The following is a 24,596-nucleotide window of genomic DNA, read 5'->3' on the forward strand; positions in this document are numbered from 1 at the left end:
CCGCGTAGAATTGTTGAATTTCTTTTTTGGTTTTTTTTACAGAAATATTAATTATAGAACCTTAATCTGCAAATGTTACGTTTTCATCGGTAGCTTGAAACTGAAGAGCGAAACTACTAGTTACCGCAAAATTGAATTTTTTATAACCGCGTAATTTTCCGCGGGTATGTCCTCAACAGTCCCTGGATCTCGCACCATTAAATTTTTTTTAATAGGGGATTATCTAAAAGGTACAGTTTCCTAGAAAAAAACCCGCATACTTCGAATAATTTGAAAGAAAGATAGCATTTCTATATCATTGCGGCAACCCTAAGGAAAATTGCAGCGAACATGAAAAAATGAGTTCACGCCCGCATCACCCCTTAAGGTGAAGATTTTATCGAGTCATTTAAGTCTGTTTATATTTCCTTGTATTATATAATTAAATAACTGCTGTTATTAAATAAATAAATATAGTTGTTCTTCATGAGAATCGGACAACTTTATCAACACTGTATTAATATAGGGTATTGTACCTTACTTCACTTCCATCGGTTCAACCGCGAGAATATTTATTTAAATTTGTCTAGATTATATCATTTTTCTAAGTTTCTTTTTAGTTTTTAAATTAATTACAAAAAATAAATAAATTTAATTATATTTTTTAACGGTAGAAAAATTAAAATGAAGGTTTCCGTACGCTTAAAGCAAAAGAAGTAATACAAAGTAATTAAAAAATGAGGTGCAGCTCACAGTCGATTTAAATGATACTTTAAGTTTTAAATGGATACGACTGTATGATATCAACGGACCAGTATGTAACACAAGCAGCAACGCTGTTGAAGTACGCGGTACTCTTGCTACTTAATTAATTGACACTTGTAAGTGTCAACCGCATACAATTGGTTCAACCCTCTGCTATTTACTTTAATAATAAACAATTTGTATAACCACAAGCGAGGGGGTCATTTAGTTATTAAATGCCTTTGACAAACAATATTTTCCATTTAAATACAGCATAAAAACTAACAAAAAAAAGATCATTTAAATTATGTAAATTAATAAGAACATTAAAAATTCTATTGTGTTAATAGTTTTGCCGATGAGTTTGAATTTTAATAATTCGCGTCATAATTACGATAAAAAAGATGGTTTTATTTTAGTCCCCGATATTTCTCTGAACGGTTTCATTTTATTGCTGCAATTTTTTTCTCAACCTTTTTCGGTCTACTTTTTAAACTTATTTGATTTATACGTGAATCGCGCATAATATTAATTAAATCCCCTAATAATACATTGCGTTCGGGAAGTCGCCGTGCAGTATGCTTTAGAATTATGAGGTGAATTCTGTTCTTTTGTCGTTAGTTCGGTTGCCTTGCGGGTTCGTCGGGCGTTGCCGAGTAATATACCAAGACGTCAGTTGCTGAGTTGACACTGAACTTTCTTCGTTTCGCTTCGCGTTTGTTTCGTTTATCGGAATCAATAGTTGCGACAAACGTAACGGTTCTTTCAGTAGAGGAACGCAATTTTCTCGTTAACACGTTTTTTGGTGACGGCGATAAGTATACTGATTATTTGATCCACAAGTTTTCTAAAAAAATTCCAAACACTACTGTCCCTCACCGCAATGCGGTTCGAACTCTTATCGAAAAATATTATCTGTCTATAATATTTTATAAGAGTTATAAAAATATAACTCTTATCGTCAATTGAAAAGAGCTGTTCTCGAGCAACCAGCAGTCCGTCGAAACGAGCCTTCACCTCCAGTGCGTCCATTACCTTATCATACCGGCAAACCGCGACCGCGGCCAGCCGGACATTCGCCAAGTATATGAGCCAAAGTCTCAGGACGACAGCGGCAACAAACAAGATCCGATAAACAAGGTCTACACGATGCAAATAACTCCTACTGGGGAACACATCACTCGCATCTTCAACAGGTCGATTTCTTCACCCGGAAAAAGCACAGGGTGCTGCAACCACGCACTGCCCGGCCTATTCCCTTTGAACATCTTAACGCCCTTCCCCTGCGACGGCTGGTCTGCCCGCGTAACAAGTTTACGAGATTTCTTCCACCGATCCAAATAACACAAAGAAGGAGGCCAAACCAAATCCAACGATCGAGCGAGAGCCTGAAACCTCAAACGATCAGGGTCAATCAAAACAGCCCCTCACTGCTTCATCAACAGTATCAGTCAAAACACAGTATGAGCGCAAAGCAGAGACCTGCACCCAATCGGTCAAGCGGGGCACGCCCAAACCGTCGTCGATACGACGACAGAAAGCAACCCATTTGAGGTGCACGTCGGAAGATGGTAGAATTCCTTAGCCAGCCGCCGAACCAAGACATCCAAGGACTTGAATTTGTTCAAAGAAGGCGATTGTAAAACAAAATGATAGAAATATCCAGGCAAGACATAACAGACCGACAAATCTACCTTCTGTCTAGGCTTAAGAGCGAAACGACCAACCCGCTCACAAGCAGCAACCATCTCGTACAAGCTCCGAGGGTTAGAAATCCCCTTAGCAATACTAAAGAAAGCTCCTAAATATCGCCATTCCTCATTCGCAACCAAATTCCATAAAGGGGCCCGTTCACCATAACAGTCACAGGAACATCAATTCAGCTCTTGCTTTTACGTTGTACGCCAAACACCCTACACTTGTCCGAAGACAACTGCAATCCAACCATGCGAAGATAAACCGTGAACTCGAAGAAATTCAACCCCCATAAGTGTAAAATAAATTATAATCAAAAGGTTGTAATGGGTCGTTTGAAATTACAAAAATAGTGAGCGAGTGATAAAAAAAATTTTTATTAATTTTCGCAACAAAAGTTTCGGTACAGTTGTAAGCCGGCTATACAAATGTAAACTTGGCTCGCCGAGCTAAGATCGGCGAACCGTGCTCGGGTATTATTTTTCTCCGTATGCTGTAAAATAAAATCGAAAATCGACGATATTTGTCCGAGAAGTTCTGCTTTATTTTTAAATATTGTTCGATACGACCTACACGTTGGGTTTATATACTCAAACGCACCGGATTTGATAAATTCTTTCACATTTCTGATTCCGTATGAAAACTCTGTTTCAGTCCTAGACTACAAGAAATTAAAATCCGAATTTTTTATTTTTTTCTCGAGTCACGAATAAAGTTTAGTTTAACGCTCCATCGCGTCTTGTCCTGTCCTTGGAATAATCATTTTTAACTTTCCACAATCACGGCAGTTATCGATAGGCTTCGACAAATCCGTGATGAAAGATGGATTCAGGAAAGCTGCGTCGTCTGACATCGTGAAATTAAACCTCCAAGAGGGCGACAGCAACCGCTCGTGACGAACTACGGATTGCTCCGTCCGAATACAAGACGAACCGAGTACCCGACTAAAATTATCGGCGAACCGAACCAAAATTAATCCGACCTGAAGGAAGACCCGAGTTCGTTCACGACTCCGATCGCTAGCATCCGTTCGCGGTAAATCAGGTTTGAAAGAACAAAATTCAACGGACCAGGTTTTCGTTATAACCCGCTTTACGAAGAATTTTGTAAATCAGCGTCACACATTCCTACATCGATCAGACGCCGAGGTAAAATATATATTTCAGAGTTTTGCCGAATCTTGCGTATAAATATAAAACATCTTCGGTTTGATTCCGCTTTGAAGGGTGTAGCATCGTAGGCGTTTAATTCAAATCCGGAAATAAGCCGCGTTCTTCTTTAAAACTCATGTACAAAAATTGTACAGCGATATTAATTATTTTTATTAATCTTTTTTTTTTTAATTAATCATTTTTATTGTAATTCAACGAGTTACTTTTTTAGTAACGACTGAAAATTGAAAACAATCTAATTAATTATTATTAAGGATGACGATCAAATTTGTTTGTCGCGTTTCGTAAAAGCGATCTCAAAACTAACATAAATTTTTTGGCGAACAATTTTTTTTTATAGTTGAATTTATATACTGGAGTTAAAAATTTAGTTATTTTCAGTTTATAAATTTGTTCGTCGCACGAACACGATGAACGAAAAGTAATTCGATCCGATAAAACAACGAACTGAACCGGACGACAAAAAACTAAAAAAAGAACGTTTAAAATAAAAACAAAAATATACATAGAAGAAAAAACGATTACTAAAATCACTTAAAAAACTACTAAACAAAAGAAATAAATAACAATTCTATCGGATTAATGGAATGTAATTCAAAGATAAGTAGAACTAGGTAAGGCTGAAGGAATGTGCGAGATGATGACGTCATCCTTTAACCAGCCACTTCACCAGACACCATCCGCATACGCTATAGACGTTACAAACAAGTTAAATTGAACTAAACTCTTATAAAAAAAGAAGAGCGAAAATTGATTTTTTTCAAGATACACTGGAATAAATAACATAAATAATAGCAGAAGGTTCGGTTAGGTTTTACTTCTTTTTTTTTTTTATTTGTATCCTGAAATGCACGCCATTCCGCAGTTCAATAGGTTTTCAATCCCAAAACCTAATTAAGAATATTTATATTTTTGTTCATACTTTTAACGACAATAATATATACAAAATTCTACTCTTAATTATCGAAGCTATTATATCTTATTTTTTTAAATGTATTAAAAATAATCTTATTAACTCCGGGCTCACTCAAAAAATCAAACTGAGTTTTCAAGACTAAAATCGTTCATCATATCACTGTTGGGCGCATTATTGTTAACAATATTTCTATTTGTACATATAAAAATAGTCTCTATCAATTAAATAATACTGAAAAGCATAATTATTCTTTCCTCACACGCGATAAATTATTTTAATTTTTTTTTGCAGCTGAAAACAAATAAGAATTCGGAATCTTTCTATCACCCATCGTTTTTGAAAAATGTTTAATTTTAATTAAAGGATTTTTTCTTTTTTCAACGTATAGTTAGCATTTTAAGCTCCCAGATTGTATTTTGTTATCTCATTTTTATTGTTTAACTTTGTTAACGTAATTTGTAAGCTACAAATACATAATACTAGACAAAGAATTAAATCATATCATGGTCACATATTATGACATCATATATAATACTGAAGAATGATTCTTCATGGAACAGATTAATCATGTCTGTACAATGAATTTTTAAAAATAAGTATAGTAAAAAAAAATCTGCATCTCACTCAACGTGTACGTAGAATATGCGCCTCAAATAATATTCATTAATGCTTTCTGAATTATGAATTAATTATTTTGTAATAATTATGTATTTTGTGATCCAAGGTTTTACCCGTTCTTCCTTGATCCATCCAAGCAAACTGGTGGGACATGTTTTTTTTTTGTTTTAAATTGCGTACTAGCATAATTTTACACTTCCGTGACGCGATGTATAAAATGAATTAGCATTATTATCGATCAAAATAAAATATTTTATTTTTTCTTAAAACGCATGAAGATAGATTATTGCTAATCCATATTAAATATTTTCCATTAAATAATAGATTATTCTTAGTTTCCTAGCTATTGCAATACAAAACGATTAAAATACAGAGCGAGCAACATAAAACCAAACCCATAATGAAACCGCTACCTACACTATTTATGAAAGACTCTCGCACAACTAGCGCGACTAGTGGATGTATATGTGACTATCGATTGTTGTTGCCGTTTGTCAGGTGGTTACATGTCAGTGCTGTATTGTTGCAGTGCAGTTGTGTTTGTGTAAAATGCCTTATTCAAGCATACACGATTTAGTTAAAAAATGGCGTACAACACGTTCGGTTTCAAATGAAAAACGAAATAGGCAACCTTCCGTTAGGATTCCACAGGCCATTGCCGATATTGAAAGAAGAATTACTGCCGGTCCAAAAAATCACTACGCAAGTGATCGCAACATTCTGGTGTTAAATACACACCTTGTAAAATTCTTCACGAATTAAAATCGAAACCTTACCGCGTTACAACTGTGCAACAACTGAAGCAGACAAACAAACCGAAACATCAAAACGGGTTAAATAAAATGTAGGCTGAATTTTTTTTAATAGCATATTAAAAAATTACCTCCTGAAAGTGAACTTTATCATTTTTTTATTTTATTTTTAAATTTAAGTACACAAAACTATTGTCAAGCGAAAAACTAATCTGAAGTACATCTTTAGAATAAATTCCAAGTTTAGATTTTTTAAATACATTGTTACGTGAATAACAACTATTCCATGAGTGTTTTCCACACCTATTTGTTATAGTTTTTTTGTATACGAAAATAAGTAACACTATAAGAATATTTATAACTTTATCGGCGAGGGAAAAGTCAAATATACGATTTATGAGACTTCCGGGAAAGATAAGTCACTGTTACAATAGTTGTTGATTTTAAAAAAAACTTCAAATTATCGATATTTATTATATTCAACAAAAGTGTTGCAAAATAATATAATAATAATTTCAGCCGTTATCGATCCGATGCAGGATGAGGCCTCTTCAGCACATTTCCAAGTAATACCGGTATCGTGCGATCTTCTTCCGATTCGGTCCGATGTAATCGGTAATATCATCAATACAAGGAGGCTTTGGTCTTTTTAGTAGGCTCTTAACATCTAACTGTATCAAATTAAATGCTAATTTAGTTCATCTGCTGCCTTCAGTTCTTCTCGCTACATGGCCTGCCTACCGACTTTCACGATGATTTCCTCCGTTTACAGGTTGTTGGGTAAAATTAACAAAAATAAAATGACACAGCTCGTATTTGCCGAAAGAAATTGGAATTTAATTGGAGAAAAAAACAACTTAACCTTTTCTTAAATCATAACCTTAAAAAATTAAATTAAATTATGAAATAAATTTAACTTAATTCTATACAGAATTTAAACAAGGAATATCAGCTGAATCGACATATCAATTATAGTAATACATGACGAATACATAAATACACATTTTTCAAATAATTATTTTGAGAGTCTTTTGCATTAAATACGAGTCTAAAAACAGTTTAAATAACTAAATACATTATTATTCAAACTACAAGATAAAATACAAAAGCAATAAATATTGCTAGAACAAAATCACGATATTAATTACAAAGAAGTCCAGAATCATAACTTCACATCAGGAGTTATTTTCTTTACATTAAATAAAGAAAATTAATATGAATTCAGTTCATGAATAGAGAAGAATTAATCTCTGCACTTAAAGTTAAATTAAATGAAATGTCAGTATTTAAAAACATTTCAAGTAAAAAAGTAATTTACCCTCAGTAACTGACTTTTGAACATAGACTTTTGATGAACAACCAGAATATTATTAATAATAGTTATCATTAATAACATATGAAATATGTCACACATGAAAAATAATAACATAACCTTTATCTAAGCCAACTTGCATGACTACACTTGAGTGAAGAAATGGTTGTTTAAACCGATCTTGAATTTCAAATTCATAAAGTACAATTAGTTGTGTATTTCACTAATTTTAATAAAAACATAACTGTTTAATAGAATAAATGATGAATAATTTGAACTTGCCGTAATCGCACATAAATATTTGTAAAAAAAGAACTCGTGAAATTAAAGTACACATAAATACATACAATTTATCCTTGGCGTAGGCTACAATGGCGTATCAAAAATACAGAGGTAAAACTGTGTTTAGAAATTGAATAATACGGAGCGTCTCAGATTTGTAGTAATGAGTTTGGAGAGAATTCTGCATCGATAAAATTGGCTTGTAGCAACTGAACCACTTTCAGCACTAGACGATATTTACTGAATTTGAAAATTAACTTAACAAAGAAACGAGGAAAAACGAAACATAGAAATCTGTAAAATTCACAAAACACCGACGAGTAGAGCAAGAGAGAATGACGACTGAGAATTCCCACAACGTTTATGAAGGCACGAAGACGACGAAAGTATTAACACACAAAGCGAGAGAGAGAGAGCATCGCCGGCTGGTCCTCCGGGCCGGAGGACGAGCTGTGCATCCAAACAACATGAAGATCAACATGAATGCAGAAAGAAAAAATGGCGTGATGAGAAGAGGGGGAAACAAACTAGGCAGTGGACATGAGAGAGTGTGTGTGTAAATGACAAGAGATGTGTGCATGTATTAATATGGGAACGAAACAGCAATAAATCATGCGTGATATCAATACACTGACACTATTAAGATGATAAAACAGACAGTCTGGCCGGCGCCAGAAGTGTCGGTAAAGAAAACAACCTATCATAAAAGTACACAAAGTACAAGCCCATACGAAAGAGCACAAATTTACCAAGCCTGTAACAACTACAAGACCCAACCCTAACTTTGAATTTATTGGAATAAACGATACTTTACGCAATGGCGTAAACACAGGTCTTCCTATCTCGTCTGGTAACTCCGAACAAATATAAATATATATATATATATATATACACACACACACACACACAGATCGATTCAAGAAGAATGTAATAAATTTTCAGAACATGCTCTACCGGTGAAAATAAAGAAGAAAGTTCGTTTAAACCGGTTCGGAAACGCTTCGTTAGCGAGTGTCGGCAGGCGAAAAATTTTGTCCTAATATTTGCGGTAACTGTATTTTTCGTAGTTTACGAAAAATCTTAGAGTAAAAACAAAAAGAGTGTTCGACTGACACACTAGATATTAACGAAAAAAAATTTCAAATCTAATTAAAATCTGCCGCTTTTTGTTTTTAAAAAACACTTCCAAAATTTTACATTTGTATTTAGTTTCTGGGGGCCTCATTCGTACCGTTTCGATAGAATTTACTTGTAGCGAATCGAATCTGCAAGTTTTGTATAATACTTCTTCCCGTTTAAAAAGTTATTTTACGCTGAACATAAAATAGTGTGTTTTTCGACCGTAATTTAATTCTGGTCGGAAGAATTACCATCTTTCGCCGGCGGACACTCGCTAATAAAGCATTGCCGAACCGGTTTATACAAACTTTCTTTTTTATTTTCACCGGTAGGGTCCTAAAAGTTTATTACATTCTTCACAAATCACTCTGTATATTTTATAACAAAGAATACCGATCACAACATAATTTTTGAACGCGTAAAAAGAAAGTATATTGTTTTACATATACTGAAAAACGGTATTATTTTAAGTATCAATTTTTACTGCAGGTAAATTTTTTTTAGTAGATTTGAAAAATATTTCTTTCGAAGTTTTTTTCTAATTTCTCGTTCGACCTATTTTATTTCTTTTTTTTTAGCAGAGGACCCACAAAACGTTTCAAAATTATCAAACGGCATTAAAAAATATTTTTGTCTGGAGACACGGAATTCTATTGATTTTTTAAATAGAATTTCGGATAAATAAAGACGCTCAAAAGAAATCGAGGCGACGCGTTTAACTAAAAACGAAATCTCATTAAAATTGTTTTTCCAATAAACATTTTAGATCCGGTAATAGGTTTTCTAGAATTTTCTAGAAACGTTAAGAAGGAGTATACTACTAAACATTAGAACCGACGTCCGTTCTTTTCACCGTGAAATACTCGTGCAAAATTTTAAATTTTTGCATTCTAAATGCTCCAACTCGGAGATGATTTTTAGGTCATAAGTGTAAAATGATGTATATTACATCATAACATGCAGTAATTTTTGCGTAGAATACAATGATTCCGTTTCGAGTCGCTAAGTCGATTAGTTTCTGAGTTACTGAAAAAACCGCAAACGCCAAAAATGTAAAAATTGCCGCGCGTGGGGCGCTGTAAAATTTAACCTAGCGCGTACAAACGATTTTTAAAAAATAAAAAAACTTAGTTTTTGACTCTACAGAAAATTACAAACGTCAAAAACGGTCAAGTTAAGACAACTCTAAACAAAATGGCGACCGTTCAATGTTTTTCACAGCTAGTTTCAGAAACGATCCACGATACCCCAAGTAGTGGTGACATCAAAAAACGGATGGTTTAGATGTAAAAGCATCTGCTAAATTTTCATTTCTTTTCATTTAACGGTGGAAAGTCATTTTAAGATTTTCCACACGTTATTAACACCCTATATATATTAGAAAACCGTGGTGTAGGTCGACCATTAAATACAAAATTTATAAATTTTTCCGACCACTGTACGAAAAATTATTCTCATCTTGTAACCGCTTCCCTTTAAAAAAAAATAATCACCTAACTGGTAGATCAAAACGATAAAAATTTAGAAAAACTCACGTAATTTTGCTTTTTAAAGTAGAACAAGTCTTTCTTGAGTTAGAAAAACCTTTAATATCGTTTCCAACGGAATTATTACTATTAATATTATTTTTAGTAAGCGATTAACAGTGCTACAAGCGCAACAAATAAAAATTGCTTTCTCTGACAGTAACGATGTGAAAAAACTGAAATTATTATTTGTAGAGTTGAATATCGGTAACAGGGTAATATACCGACAGTACATTTAACTTAGAAAAGAAGATATAGGAAAGACTACCTTACTCCTAAATTAATTATTAAATCTATCGTGAAATTCTTCGGAACGGATATACCGTTTTCAAAACTTTATTGTTACATCAAATCACCGACGATCATTTTGTTTAGCGTCGTATTCGATTATAATCGGTCGAAAACAAGCGAGTATAACATTTGAATAAGGTTGTCGTCGATTTATATATAAAAACCTGTCGATCTATACCCGTTCGTTAATCCGGTTAGAAAACACATTCACGATGGTAGGAAACCGCTCGAGATATAAATCAAAAAATATACCCGACACGTGTAAGCGTATTTTCTGATGAATTTACAGACATCGTACGATGAAGATATTTTGAAAGCTTTGACGAAGTTAATATCATCAAAATGCGTTCCGTGTATATTAAAAATGTCACCGTTAATCAACATTTACAAAAAATAAACAACGTTTGTAAGATAGATTTTTTATTTTATCATTAAAATACTCCACCTATGTAGACCTACGTTAACAGCAATAATTGAAAGCCGTTCGGCATAGATCATAAATCACTTTAGAAAGCGACATCCCAGTCAGATAGGGGGAAGACGCTCACCTTGTGACGTTACCGGTCGCCACACAGCCCCCCGTTTCCAGACTTGAGGGGATCGTCTTTAGACCCTCTAACTGATTACATCTCACAGTCATCGGCCAGGCCTCGGTCCGGATGTAAATGCCTAGGCAGACATTTCAATCGGTAAAATACAAATGAATTTTGCCTTCACGTAGGCCGCAAACGGACATCTTCACATCCAACCTAGCATGATTCCTTCAGAATAACTAACCGAGTTTAGAAAGCGACGGTCATTCCCAAGAATAACAAAAATCCCGTATTAAGTCTGCCGGACAAAGTAAGCAGCGAAGCATTAAAAAGAGTTTTTTTATCGAACCAAATATAGGATCGCATAATCGTTTTGCTGTACCCGCTGAAAGACAGTTTGTTTTATAAAAACAAACCCGTTCTATTATTTAGAAATCTAAAGAAACCCGTGAGCGTTACGATTTTAAATCGATATAATTGGAAATCGATTTTTTAACACGACGAAAAAAACTAAAACAATAGCGGGAATTTTATTAACGATGAAATTATCGCAGTTTTATTATTTAAAAAAAAAAACAAAAGTAATTAAAACATTTTTTTCTAAATAACTATTTTTAGAGAATAGAGATGAAAGTACTCGAAAGAATTTTTTAAATCTATACGCTATCTTAAAAGCCGCTCCTTAAAATAATCACCGATAATCCCAGCAACAGACATAAAGTGACGGTAAAGAAGTTAAACAGGCGTCTGGTATGGAATGCATTTTAAACTTTAAACATCAAACAACATTTTTTAAGAACGTTCCCTAGCTAAGAAGAGAGCGGGCAAAAAAGGGTGTACACCTATAAATCCATAATCGCTACAACTATAATAATCACTCCAGCAACCAAAACTTCGTATATAAACAGTTAACTTATATTTAACGTAAACTTTACAAATTTATGTATTTTACAATTATAAAACACTCCTACATATTTATACAGAAAATAACGATGAGCTACTTAAAATTCCCACGTGTAAAATAACATAATAAACCGTTCCTTAAAATTTGAAAACTTTATAAAACATTATGGAAATTTAAAGTTACGACAATTTTATAATTCTATATATAGGGGAAAAAACACAAATAAGATGGAAGAAACTACAAACACTTCATTCGTAGTTATTATGTTTTATTTTATTTATTCATCGTTAACGCAAAAGATACATGCATATTAAACAGTCTACCGTGAAGATGTCAGAAAACGTCATCGACATGCTTAGACGATTTTTTAATGAATCTTTTTTTTTAAAAATGCATTCTTCGTTTTTTTTAACATTATTACTAAACACTTAAACTAGATTTTTCAACATAAAAACCAGCAACGGAAAAAAAAAATTTCCGTTGAGGTTTGTTTAAAATGATTTTGTTGTAATTTTTTTTTTAAATGGACAGCATACAAAGTATTTATGAACCGAATATTTAAAATAAATAATAATACTTAACAATAATACATTATATACAAAAATATATGATATACCGATGCTTAATTAATAATAAGGATAAATATCACAAAAGAAGAGAGCTTTAGTTTAGTCAACCGCAACAAATAATGCAACAGAGTGGAATTTCATCTATTAGAAGTAATAATCTCTGAATAATAGATATCACTTTAACCTAAGCTTATAAACCCACAGACAGTAATAAACAGTTATAAAGCAACAATGCAAGTGGGCAATGGATATGACCGCTGAATGTGTGTTATATTAACTCTGACCGTAGCGTGATATTCACATAACACTCGACTAAATAATAAAAATCTATTAATTACAACGAAAAAAATTAAAATACAGAGTTTCATATAATGTTACCGGTGATTCCCGAGCTCATTCTATTGCCGAAAATAATGAAAAAAAAATCATATAAACGTACGCTCCGTTAGCGAGTTACGGCTACCGAAAGATTTCTCTCGATTGCCGGGCAAAGAGTGAAATATAACAATACTGAAATTCTACGTATCCAAATTAAGGGGTAAGATTGGCGGTTTTTTATAGTTTCTGACCCGAAAAATTAAATAAAACAGGTTCCAGACCCTTTATCTGCAGCAGTTTTCATAATATCCGAAGTAAAACGGAAACATTTGTCGTCTAAAAACACGTTTTCGTTTAAGTTTATATAACAAAAACTTTGTTGAATGACTAACAAACGCGTAAAAATTTATTATCAAAACTAGCAGTAGAGAATTTAATTCTGAGAAAATTGATGTAAAATAAATAGGCGGATGTAAATAAACAGTCGGTAACAGAAATCAGACGGTCAACGACGCATTTTACAGCGCGTCATCAGCGCATTGCATTTTCTGCGTTACTGCGGTGAATTGTTGCCAGTAGAATAGTTTAATTAAACGTGTATGTTTTAATCGGTGTCGTACAGCTGCAATGTCTTTTATTTACGATCGAGGAATACGCCGACTGACGGTGTTTGATGAGAATGCAACTGCTCCCGCTGCAGAATATCAAAGGCGTTTTCTTATTCGCAGAGCTTCAAATACTAAAACAATTGGTGGAACGTTCGGTACGCTAAGAGACACGGGTACACTTCCCGGTATTGACATCGTTCTGCCCGTACTGATGAAACCATTAGTACACGACGCCTTACCCGGCGGTTCGGAGTTGCCAGTTTACGGTGCGGAGGACGCTTCGTAACAATGAATTCTTACCGTAATCTAGTACAAAATCTTCAACCGGTGCTCTTCGTTTGCAACACTGTAACCGGTTCGATATGAACCGCCGATTGCACAGGTTCATTTTATTTTCCGAGGAGGCTTAATTTACTCGGGACGGGATCAATAACCTTTCAAACGAACGTGGTGAGAGGTCAATCCGCAATCGACAGCTGAACGTAATTTCCAATATCGATTTAGCGTCGATTGGTGGTGCGGTCTAGTTACGTTGGACAATTTGTTCTACCACGACGTCTAAATTTTGACTACGGAACGATTGCCGCTGCTGTGAGATGTTCCACTAGCATCAACATACAACATGTACTTTCAATACGATGGTGCGCCTCACCGCTTCTCACGTGTCGTATCGGCATACTTGAATGAACAATTTCCAGAGCCACACTCCGCACCGAGATCACCCTATATCTAACACCGTTAAGTTTTAGTGTGGGGTTGGATGAAAAGTACTGTGTACAACAGAAAAGTTCGCGCGCGTGAAGAGTATTTTGCTCGCCTTACAAATTTCGGAGAGTCGTGCAGAATTGCGGTCAACGCTAGCAATACGAAAGCGTGCAGCCAAATGTATCGACACTATTGTAATGTATTGTAAGGATAGATTTTTGAAAATTTATAGTAAACTTTATTAAATTAAATTTATCGATTACATTTAAATTTTTTTCATATCGTATCGATTTTACGTTAACTTCATTTTCTGTAGTCGATAACATTTAAAAGTTTTCATAGGTAAGTGTTAGAAATAAAACAAATCTCTTGAAATTTTGTTTGTTTTTTACCGTTTACATCAATTTTCTCAGATGATCTACAAGTTATGATAATAAAATTTATCCGTTTATTAGTCTTTCAACAAAGAAAAAAACGCGTGTTTTTAAACGATTAAAGTTTTCTGTTTTACGTCGGATATTATGAAAACTACTATCTGTCAGGCAAATTGAATAAACAACCGTATGAAACCATCAAGTTTACCGCTTAATTTGATTTTATAATATTTCACTACGGTCTTATTTCACTCTTCGTCCAGAAATCAGGGAGACCTCAGAAAGCACAGATAACATTACGTGAATCACCTTTATACTGATATTAACTAGTCCCCTAGTTAACAGCGGTAACCAAATTATTATTAAAAATAATGATTACTCGATGTAATATATGTATATTACAAACAGGGGGTAATACGTATCTTCAGTTGCTTCCATAATAGTAATAATAATAAAAAAATTATTTACATTAAATTTTATACTTACATATATTTTTAAAAATACTTCTATTTGACTTATAAGTAACCGTTTGATGTAAACGGCAGACGTTGTACAAATATTTAAAAATATTTCGTAACGAAAACGAGTAAAAATTGTAACTTTTTCAAATTTTGAATATACAGACGAGTTACTGAAATCCCTAACCGACCGAAAACAACGATATAAAGGGCTTTTCTCCCAAGAAATTCCCTTTCGTACAAATCTATATACTCGTATATTTGGAAACTCATCCGTTTCCCCAAAAAAAGAGTTCATCGATTTGCTTTTTTCGCACGAGCCGTAACAGACGTCGTTACGATTTTAGTTTATTTAAAGGAAAGGAGTAATAAATCAAAGTTGATTTTTCTGGTAAACAAAATTTTAATTATACATCCTGTAATTATTAATAATTGCAGCGATTAGCTTCGTTTCTTGTTTCTAATTTAATTTAAAACTGTAATTACATGCGGCTGTTTATTTGTCTTAAAAAACGGCTATCGAACCGTTGGCAACAGTTAAGGATACTTTTGGTTCACTCGATTGCAATCAAAAGGGCAGGTGCGAACTAGATGTAACAACAGTCCTAAATCCAAAATTTCAACATTCTACGGCTAATCGTTTTTTGAATTATACGAGCGAGATACATACATACATAAGTACGTAAGGACGTCACGGCGAAACTAGTCAAAATGGATTCAGGGAAGATCAAATTTTACACGTGAGGTTTATATTAAATCTTAAGTTTCATGACCTCCCTCTACCCAAAACAAACACAATTTTAATAGAATCCGAAAGGATGACTGTAGTCTGCCTCTTTTAGGTAGACTTCATAAGAAAGCTACCTACTGTAATGGGTACCACGATTCTACTTCCGGAAAATTTCGACATATCTTCGCGTTTCACGTCCCCCAGACCCCAAAACCACCGTCAGTTCAAAAGTTTATATATATATATATATATATATATATATATATATATCACTTTCTTGTGGACACGATTTTGCGTCAAAAACGTAATTTTGCGCCAATCACTTTCAAATTGATACATAAAATATAACGACCCAAAATCTCGTTGAAGTTCGTTAATGGGAAAAATCGGACCACCATATGGGTCCGAGTTTGGACTCCTATGGACCATGGGGTCCCATTGGAAATGGGAGGATTTTTCGAAAAAAACAAAATATCGCTACAACTTTCTTAAGTAAAATATCGAACTTGTTTAAGTTCCTAATATTCTTTGGATAAGGGCCTAAAACTTATTTAAGTAAAGTTTTTTGATACCACCAACCATTGGCCCAGCGGGTGGAAAAAATAGGGTTTCGAAGACAAAAAATCATACCTTCCTTAATAGGCACAGTATCGAATCTGTTTAAAGGGGTCGTTAGACCTCTAAACATTGCCTAAAACGTTTGTCTGAAATAATGTTTGATATGAACAACCTTTACGGCAAGGGATGACCAAAATGTCGCTGGAATTGTAAGAAGATGGGGCTAAAAGGCCCCAGAATTTCAAGATTGTATGCTAAGCATGTGAAACTTTTTTTCACGTGCTACCGTTGTCGTATTGAGTAAATTTGAAGCGTTTCTTAAATTTAAGGTGGAAATTTTTTTATCCCCTACTTAGCACCGGTGAAATCTACCTCTCTGCCTTCCGGCGTACAGAAAGGGATTTTTTTAGTTTGGTACCTCCAGGCCGGTTGTTGGACCGACTTGTATTAAATTTGACACGACTATTTCTGATAAGGATTTCATATTTAAAAATTTTTCTAAAAGGATAAGTACATCTTTTCATACAAGTGAATGTCCGTTAGGGAGCGAAGATAATGTATGATAGCGTTTGAACTTATTAAACTCCAATAAAGGGGTCGCGGCAAACGCCCGTTTTTATTTGTCATCGTTTCTAGAGTAAATACAATTCTCCAAGCGCCGCTTTTCTCGTCTGTTGACTACATACAGTGGAAACAGGCACACTCCGATCACTAGTATTAATGTACTACTATCGATCTACAAGGATTATTCAATAAAGAAACAAACGGTGAAGGTGGAATAGCTATTTAACAGAATAAACTGAAACCGCCTGAAGTTCAAATTGACACCCCTAAAATATAAAGTATCACAGATTAGAAAAGAATGTGTGTTACAACCTCTTTGGTTTATTTAAATATGTCGGCTCAGCTTGAAACGAATGGTGTTAGATGAGCGTGCTTGATAAGTTTTATTTTCTGAAGGTGTAAAACCGGTTAAAATTTACGCGGATGTTAAAACAAGTACACGGTATAAAGCTTATAGACTGTGAACATTTGTATAAACCGATTCGGCAAAACATGCGTCACCGATTTTCATCGTACCAAAAGAACAGTGGAAGTTGGAAGTTTCGACCGACGATTTTCCAAATCGCATTAACGTTCTTATTCGCGAGGCGCCAGTAGCAGAAATTTTTGGTGTGGAGTATCGGTGCTGTCCATTCCGTCATTCAAGATAAGCTGAATTACCGTAAAACGTGTTCGCGATGGGTTTCGAAACTGTCGACTCAAAATTATGGCTCCCAAATACATACGTGTACTGAACTTAAACGACGGTTTTCAGCGGAAGGTAACGAATAGTTTTATTGATCGCATACCTCGAGAGATGAAATACGGATTCATCATTCTGAGCCGGAACCCAAACAATCCAGAGGCAGATTGGAAACGCAGAGCTTTTACAGAGGTGAATAATTAATTATTTTCTACCAGAATAAAAAAGCTCACAGAAGACAGGGCGAGTGTCTGTCTATAGTCTGGGATTACGTCGAATGTTAGCGTTATTTATATCATCTTCGAATAAATCATTTTCCACAGCTGTTTGTCTAATTTACAACATTGTAACCGATGTAAAATATTTTAGTTAATATTACCGATTCTATTATCGATCGCTATACATAGATATCGAAGAAACTACTCCAAACGTACAATCAAGATTTATACGCGTACGTATACACCAGCCGATCAGCGGTCGGGGAACATAACGGAGATGGAACGATTATAATTTGAATGCGTCATGTAAAAACGAGAAGGAAATTCGACGAGAATACTTTCAATGTACTGGTATAGTACAGTACATTTTTTATAATTAAAAAAGATAATATACCTTAAATAATTAAGGTATATTATCTTTTCTTTTCTGTTTAGCCTCTGGAACCACCGTAAGATATTACTTTATGGATGATATGTATGAATGTAAATGAAGTGTAGTCTTGCACAGTCTCAGGTCGACCGTTCCTGAGATGTGAAGTTAATTGAAACCCAATCGCCGAACACCGGTATCCACGATGTAGTATTCAAATCCGTATAAGAGTAGTTACTCTTTACTAGGATTTGAACCTTAGAACTCTCGACTTAGAAACCAGCTGATTTGCGATGACGAGTTCACCACTAGACCAACTCGGTGGGTTAAGGTATATTATCTGTTACAGAAATCTATATGAGAAAAAGGAAAAAATACAACTTAGAAGATAAAAATGGATTTTGGTACGAAGATTAAAATAAATAATAAAAACAAATTTAAAATTAATACAAACGAAATAATAAACGATTATAAAATAAAAAATGAAATAACATTCGTCCAGATAAAAAAAAAACAAGTTTCAATCGGATGTCGTCAATTAACCGAGGCCAAACGAGGGAATGAAATAAATCTAATTATATATCCTTTTATCTAACAGTCATAACTAACAAAATGGTATGGAGAGACCGATAAATAAATAACCAACAATAAAAGGGGGAACAACTAAGGCGAAATAAAAAACATTACTAGCGCGATCTAAATATCATTAAAAAACTGTATTTGATTAAAGTAATTTAAAAAGTAAAATGCGATATGAAAATCGATTTTAAACAAAAATAAATTGCAAGATATCGTGCAATTTAATACAGAAACTTAGAATTGGAATACGACGTATTTAAATTCGACAATTTACTTTTAAAAATTTTCATAACTTTTAACCGCCTAGTTTTGCAACTAGGAAATCGTTCTTAAATAACCAGTCCCGTTTCGATAAGTCGAGTATGAAAATGTAAATTACCCGCTTCGTTTAAGTCTTTCTTAACTTCATCATAATAAACGCTTTTAGTTTTTATTTTTAAATAGAAAAGAGGTTCTTTTCTTCTGTAATACTAGTACTTAAGAACCGATCCGGGCAAAACAAACAAATTTTCAATAAACCCTGGAATCATAAAGGTCAAGGCGACTACATTAAACAGATGAAAGAAGAACTCTAACCGCTCAACGTTACAGAAAACGATCGTCTACGTCGAAGAGAATACAGAAAGAAAATGTTTTAATTAAAGGTTCTGTTACGCGAAAAGAAAAAATTCAACAGAGGAGAATGGACTGATGCAAGAAGAGCTAAACGGTCCGAGAGAAAGTACTTCTGTAAGAAAAAAAAAACGAAGTACACCAAATGATATTTGCGTGGTCCTCGAAGGCCTAACCGCGGAGAAAAAAAAACTCGTACTTAAAATATGGCCTACAGAAGCCAAATTCACCTCGTACATTATTTTTATTTCTTTAAATTTCAGATATACCGGTTTGTGGGGGCACAGTTTATACATATAGACAAAAGCGCGTACGTGTATAAATGTAATTTTAAGCAAACGTAAGCGTAAACATAACGTATTTACGCGTTTGCTTAAATACGTTACATATAACGTATAACGTCGTTCTTTATAGAACCGAATACGAGTACTTTCTTTAAAATTCATTTTTCTTTCTTTCGATATCTTTTTTAAAAGGCTAATTCGGCAGTGTAAACGCTTTTGAATGAATCAACGTATTTAAACTCGTTAATTTTGTCACTACAGCGATAAATTTTGTGTTATTCGACAGACAATAAGATATAGGCTAAAAAATACAAAAATAATCCTGCTACTCGTAAACGTAAACGTTTACGATAGTTTATATAAATTAAATAAATGGGAGACAACAAAGAGTAAAAAATATTATATAAAACCACTACCAGCCGGTTTACTCCTATTTCATGTATAATATTATTTAAGGTAACAAAAACTGAAAATTAAAATTTTACTTAAATAAATTTTATATATATTTATTTTAGGTAATTTTACCTATAAAATAATTTCATATTTAATTAAGGCGATTAAAATAACATTTAATTAAAAGCGAGAAAGGGGATAAACAGAAGGCAAAGTTGACATCGCGTAAGGGAAAGTAAAGCTCTATTTAACAAGGTATAATCTCTACTCACGGTGAATTCTGAGATAATAGCATAAAAGGAGTATACTCCTGTACCAAACAAGATAGTGAACCTCAAATTAAAAGAGACATGTTATCAAAGAACATGTCACAATCTACATTAATGATAAAATAAATAATCCACTTTATGCGTGTGTGTGGTGTTGTCAGCAAAATGTAATATTCTTGCATTTGTTCATCAATACTTGTTTTAAGTTTAGATGATATTAATATCAACAAACAAGCCGCTTACAAATTAATCAATAAACTTTTTATTTTAAATGATAAACGTTTAAAAAAAGCCGGGGACAACAGACTTGAATTTTATATATAAAACTTTCTTTCTTCAAAATTATCTTAAAATAAAACTGTACGTAAAAAAAAAATCAGTATACTCGGAAATTAAAATTAGAAATAGCTGATAATTTTCTTCTTCTACTTCTTCTTTCGATTAGATCTTGTTGCATTTCCTTTCCGTTGTTTCCGATACTTTTTCATTATTTTTGAGAGTGCTTGTTTTTGCTCTTTTGTAAATTTACTAGAGCTGTTCTTTGGTTTACCCTTTTCACCTAGTTTGAAAACGTTTACCGTTTTTCGAAATTCTATTCCATCTGTTATTATTTTTTCCACTCTTTATTTTATTTCTCGGTGCCCCCCTATTTTTGTTTTTCTATCTTTGTTAAATAATCGTTTTGTAAGTGCATTCACCCGTTCCTTAAATACGACCAAAAAACCTGATTTTTCTTTTCCGCATATAAATTTCTACATTTTTTATTTCTCGGTAAATTTCAGCCTATAACTTCCTGTTCTTTTGGGTCCAAAAATCTATTCTTCTTTTAAACAATTACTTACTTTAAATTCTCCTAAACGCTCGCTTGCATATAAGGCTTCCGGGCAAATTACTGTTTTGCAGGTCGTAGTTTAGTTTTACGATTTAAGGATGCCTTATCGTAAAACATCTGTCGTCGGTCTATAAACTATTTCCATTTTACAAATCTTATTTTTAATTATTTTTTTCTTTCGAGAACAGTCTGTGTTATTTTCTCCCCGAGATACTTAAATTTGCCTACTTTGTGTATTTTTTGTCCGTTTTCGAAGATCGTACAAAAAGATTCCTATAATCGACGTAAACGTTCTAGAATCATTTAGAATACTAATTTCTTAAATTTATATCGGAAAAGGCCGGCTACCGTGGGCTTGTACCTCGACAGATAATCGCTTAGGATGATAATGAAGTCGAAGATTATTATAGAAATCGGTCGATCCGATCTTAAGATATCGAACAAAATTATAAATGACAAAAAAAAATTAGGACTCGAAGTCACACTTCGAGTCCAGGAACGATACCAAAAAAAGGGGGGTTTGCTCCCCGTTTTATGAGATTCTGAATGAGATCAAACATCATCTAAGGGAAATGAAATTATTTGAAAAACTTTACCTACTGTTCCGGTAAAATTTTGAGATAAAATATCGGCTATAATATCCGTACCTAATATTATAATTTTTAATGTTTCTTTTTACAGTAGTTGGGAATTTTTACTCGGTCTAAAAAGTAAACCCGTGTAAATACTTTCGTTCGGTTTACACACTCGATTAGCTTTCGCACTCGGAAGACACTATTTCGATGAATGAAATCCTTGAATGCAGTGGGATTTTAAATAATCTATTACCGAGAGCAAAAGAAAATAGGTCACGAGGACGAGCGATTCTTCAGACCGAGAAATATCATCATGACATGATCGTAAACCGGGAAAATATCTATGGAACCTCTTACCGTACGGGTGGTGGTACAACTCTATCGTAAATATATTTTTCTATCTCCAAATTCTGGAAAGTTTAAAATCGAGGAATGTCCAACATAACGATCAGAATAACCCTGCGACATACGATTGTCCTCCTTTAAGAATAAAATCCCTACGGTTCTGAATTTTTACACAAGATACCGTCCTTTTTTGAGGCTATCTCAAAGATAAATTCTTTAAAATTAAACAGCAAAAAGATTATTGATCTCGAGGCATAATTAAGCTAGAATTGCAGCGATACCGAAAGAATGATCCATCGAAGACGCTTCAGATGGATTATAATTACAAGGATTATGCAAAAAAGGCCTGTTATGACTAATCTCATTTTATAATCGACGAAAAAATTCCCAGATCATTATACCAAACCCGTATGTAAATCGATCGATGGGAAATCGTCGGGGTAGTATTCTGCTGCGCGTATCCGGAGGCATCAGTTTCCCGCAATCTTTCTGACGGGATCGGTTGTCTTGAATCGCGGTTCCTCCGAAGATAGATCGTCCATTCTTAGGGCACCACCTTATATTATACGTCGACAATTTTTCCTCGTTTTAAGTCTGACGGCTGTACAACCAGATCTGATTTCGCTAGGTCCACGGTGAACAAGCCGGGAATTAAAGAGCCCCGAAATGTGACTGTACGGAGAAACTGAACGCATTGTGGTCTTTTTTTTTGTCCCGGGCTGCTCGATAAATCTCGACGGTTAAAACGCCTATCGGGACGAGCAAAGACGTGTAATTTGCTCTTCAAACACAAAATTGTAAAACTATTATAAGAAAACTGCGGATTTTTCGTACAGAACCTAATTCGAATTCGATTTTCTTCACTCGAAATCACAAAACAATTTGATTTTGGATATTTTTTTCGAACGACTATTTCAAGAAAAATCCATATTTAGCGATTCAAATATTATAAAATATTCTTTGCGGCGGGGAAAACTACGTAATATCAGTCGACTAATGAAATGTTTTCGCGTAAAAGTTTTAAGGGAAAAATATATCGCTTAATATCTTCCGTTAAGGTTTACCTACAAGAGACGCCGTCTTTAAACACGGACGGGTAAACCGTTATCGCTAATATTTCGCGGCTTTGTGCCGGAGTGAATCTCCTATTCATAAATTGAAACACCTAAAATCAAGATATATTTACAGGTAAACACAATGCGCTTTTGTTCAATAAATAGGCTTAATTTTCGCCCGATCAGTGAAAACTATTAATATTTTGTTAGTCGGTATTTTTTTTAAGTTAAAAGAAATAATTTGTTCTACAAATTAAAACGATAAATTTATATCAATTTTGTAATTATAATCTTCAATTTTGGATGAAATAAAAAACAAAATTTCTAAATCTACCGATTGAAATTAAATTAGATATGCTAGTTAAAGTCGATCTATATTGAAAAACTGATTTCATAATATTTGCAGTCATTTAAAAATTTATACCACTCGATCGTCAATAATTACATTAAATTATTTAGGTAATAGAGAATATGAAATTGGGTATTTTTTAGAAGGGATGTTTAAAAAGGAAGTAATAATAATAATAACAAAAAAAGGGAATGACTCAATTTTAATTTCGTTCGTTCTTTTAGTAACTCGATTAAAAATTCTACCCTTACGTTAGAAACCGTCCGGTGAATAACACTACAAATGGAATACGTATAACCTTAAGAGAAATCTTCCCCTAAAAAATAAAATCGATCGAAAGAAGGGTACAACAAACAAATCTTTTACGTCTATCTATTCAAGTATAACTTAAAAAATCGGACTTAAAATTCTATCAATATTTTATCAATTCAAAAAATTAATCGTCCGTCAACACGCTACAATGATTTCTGCCAAAATTAGCTTGTTTCAAATGATATTCGAATAAAAGAGATGTCAATTTATTTTTTTTATAATAAGCAGTTTTTAATTTTATTTTATAAAGCGTAATTTGAACGAACTAATTATTAATGAGGCATCTCGATGAATTAAAAAGTTGAAAAACATTTTCAAATTTAAAAACTTAAAACAACACGAAATTTATTTATTTGTAAGAAATATCGGATTTTATTTTAACTAGATGTTTTATAAAATTTCCGAATGAAGATGATAATATGCTAATCGACAAACGAAGGAAAAAATTAAACCGATTCACAGAACAAATAAAAATAAGAAAACCGCTATGGAACAATCGTTTTCCGTTTGGAATGTAAAAAGTTTTGTACGATTAAAAAAAAAGGTTAGAGGTATTTAAAGTGTGGATGTGGAGCGGGGAAACTTTTTTAAAAACGGGCAGAAAATTAAAAATGAAGTAATGAGGAGAGGTAACCGGAAGTAAAGTTTAATCAGAAACATTCAAAACGAAGAAACTAAACGGGTGGGACGTATGCCAGAAGAATCAATTAAAACAATGCTCAAACGATAAAAAAAAAATGATTACAGTTGATATAAACTAAATGAAGCTAAATACATCTTTAGTTTGGTACACAATAAAAAAGGAAATTAAATAATGAAAGAGATCTGTCTCGGGGCAGATCTCAAATCATTTCAATCGGTTTTTAATATGTGAAAAAAAGTTTTTTCTCATTTATGTGTATTTATTAAAGATTTTTTAATGACCTGAACATTCCCCGATGGCATTAATTGCGTAGCGATCTCTGATAAAAATACGGTAGGAAAATCAGAAAAC

General features: G+C 33.5%; 1 protein-coding gene across 2 annotated transcripts in view; it reads right to left on the reverse strand.

Moving 5' to 3' along the window:
- Positions 1–24,596, reverse strand: part of cno (adherens junction formation factor afadin) — a 650,000-nt gene that overhangs the window by 621,652 nt on the left and 3,752 nt on the right. The gene's annotated exons all lie outside the window — the stretch shown is intronic.

This window comes from Lycorma delicatula, chromosome 10 (assembly GCF_047948215.1).
Source record: "Lycorma delicatula isolate Av1 chromosome 10, ASM4794821v1, whole genome shotgun sequence".
Taxonomy (NCBI): Eukaryota; Metazoa; Arthropoda; class Insecta; order Hemiptera; family Fulgoridae; genus Lycorma; species Lycorma delicatula.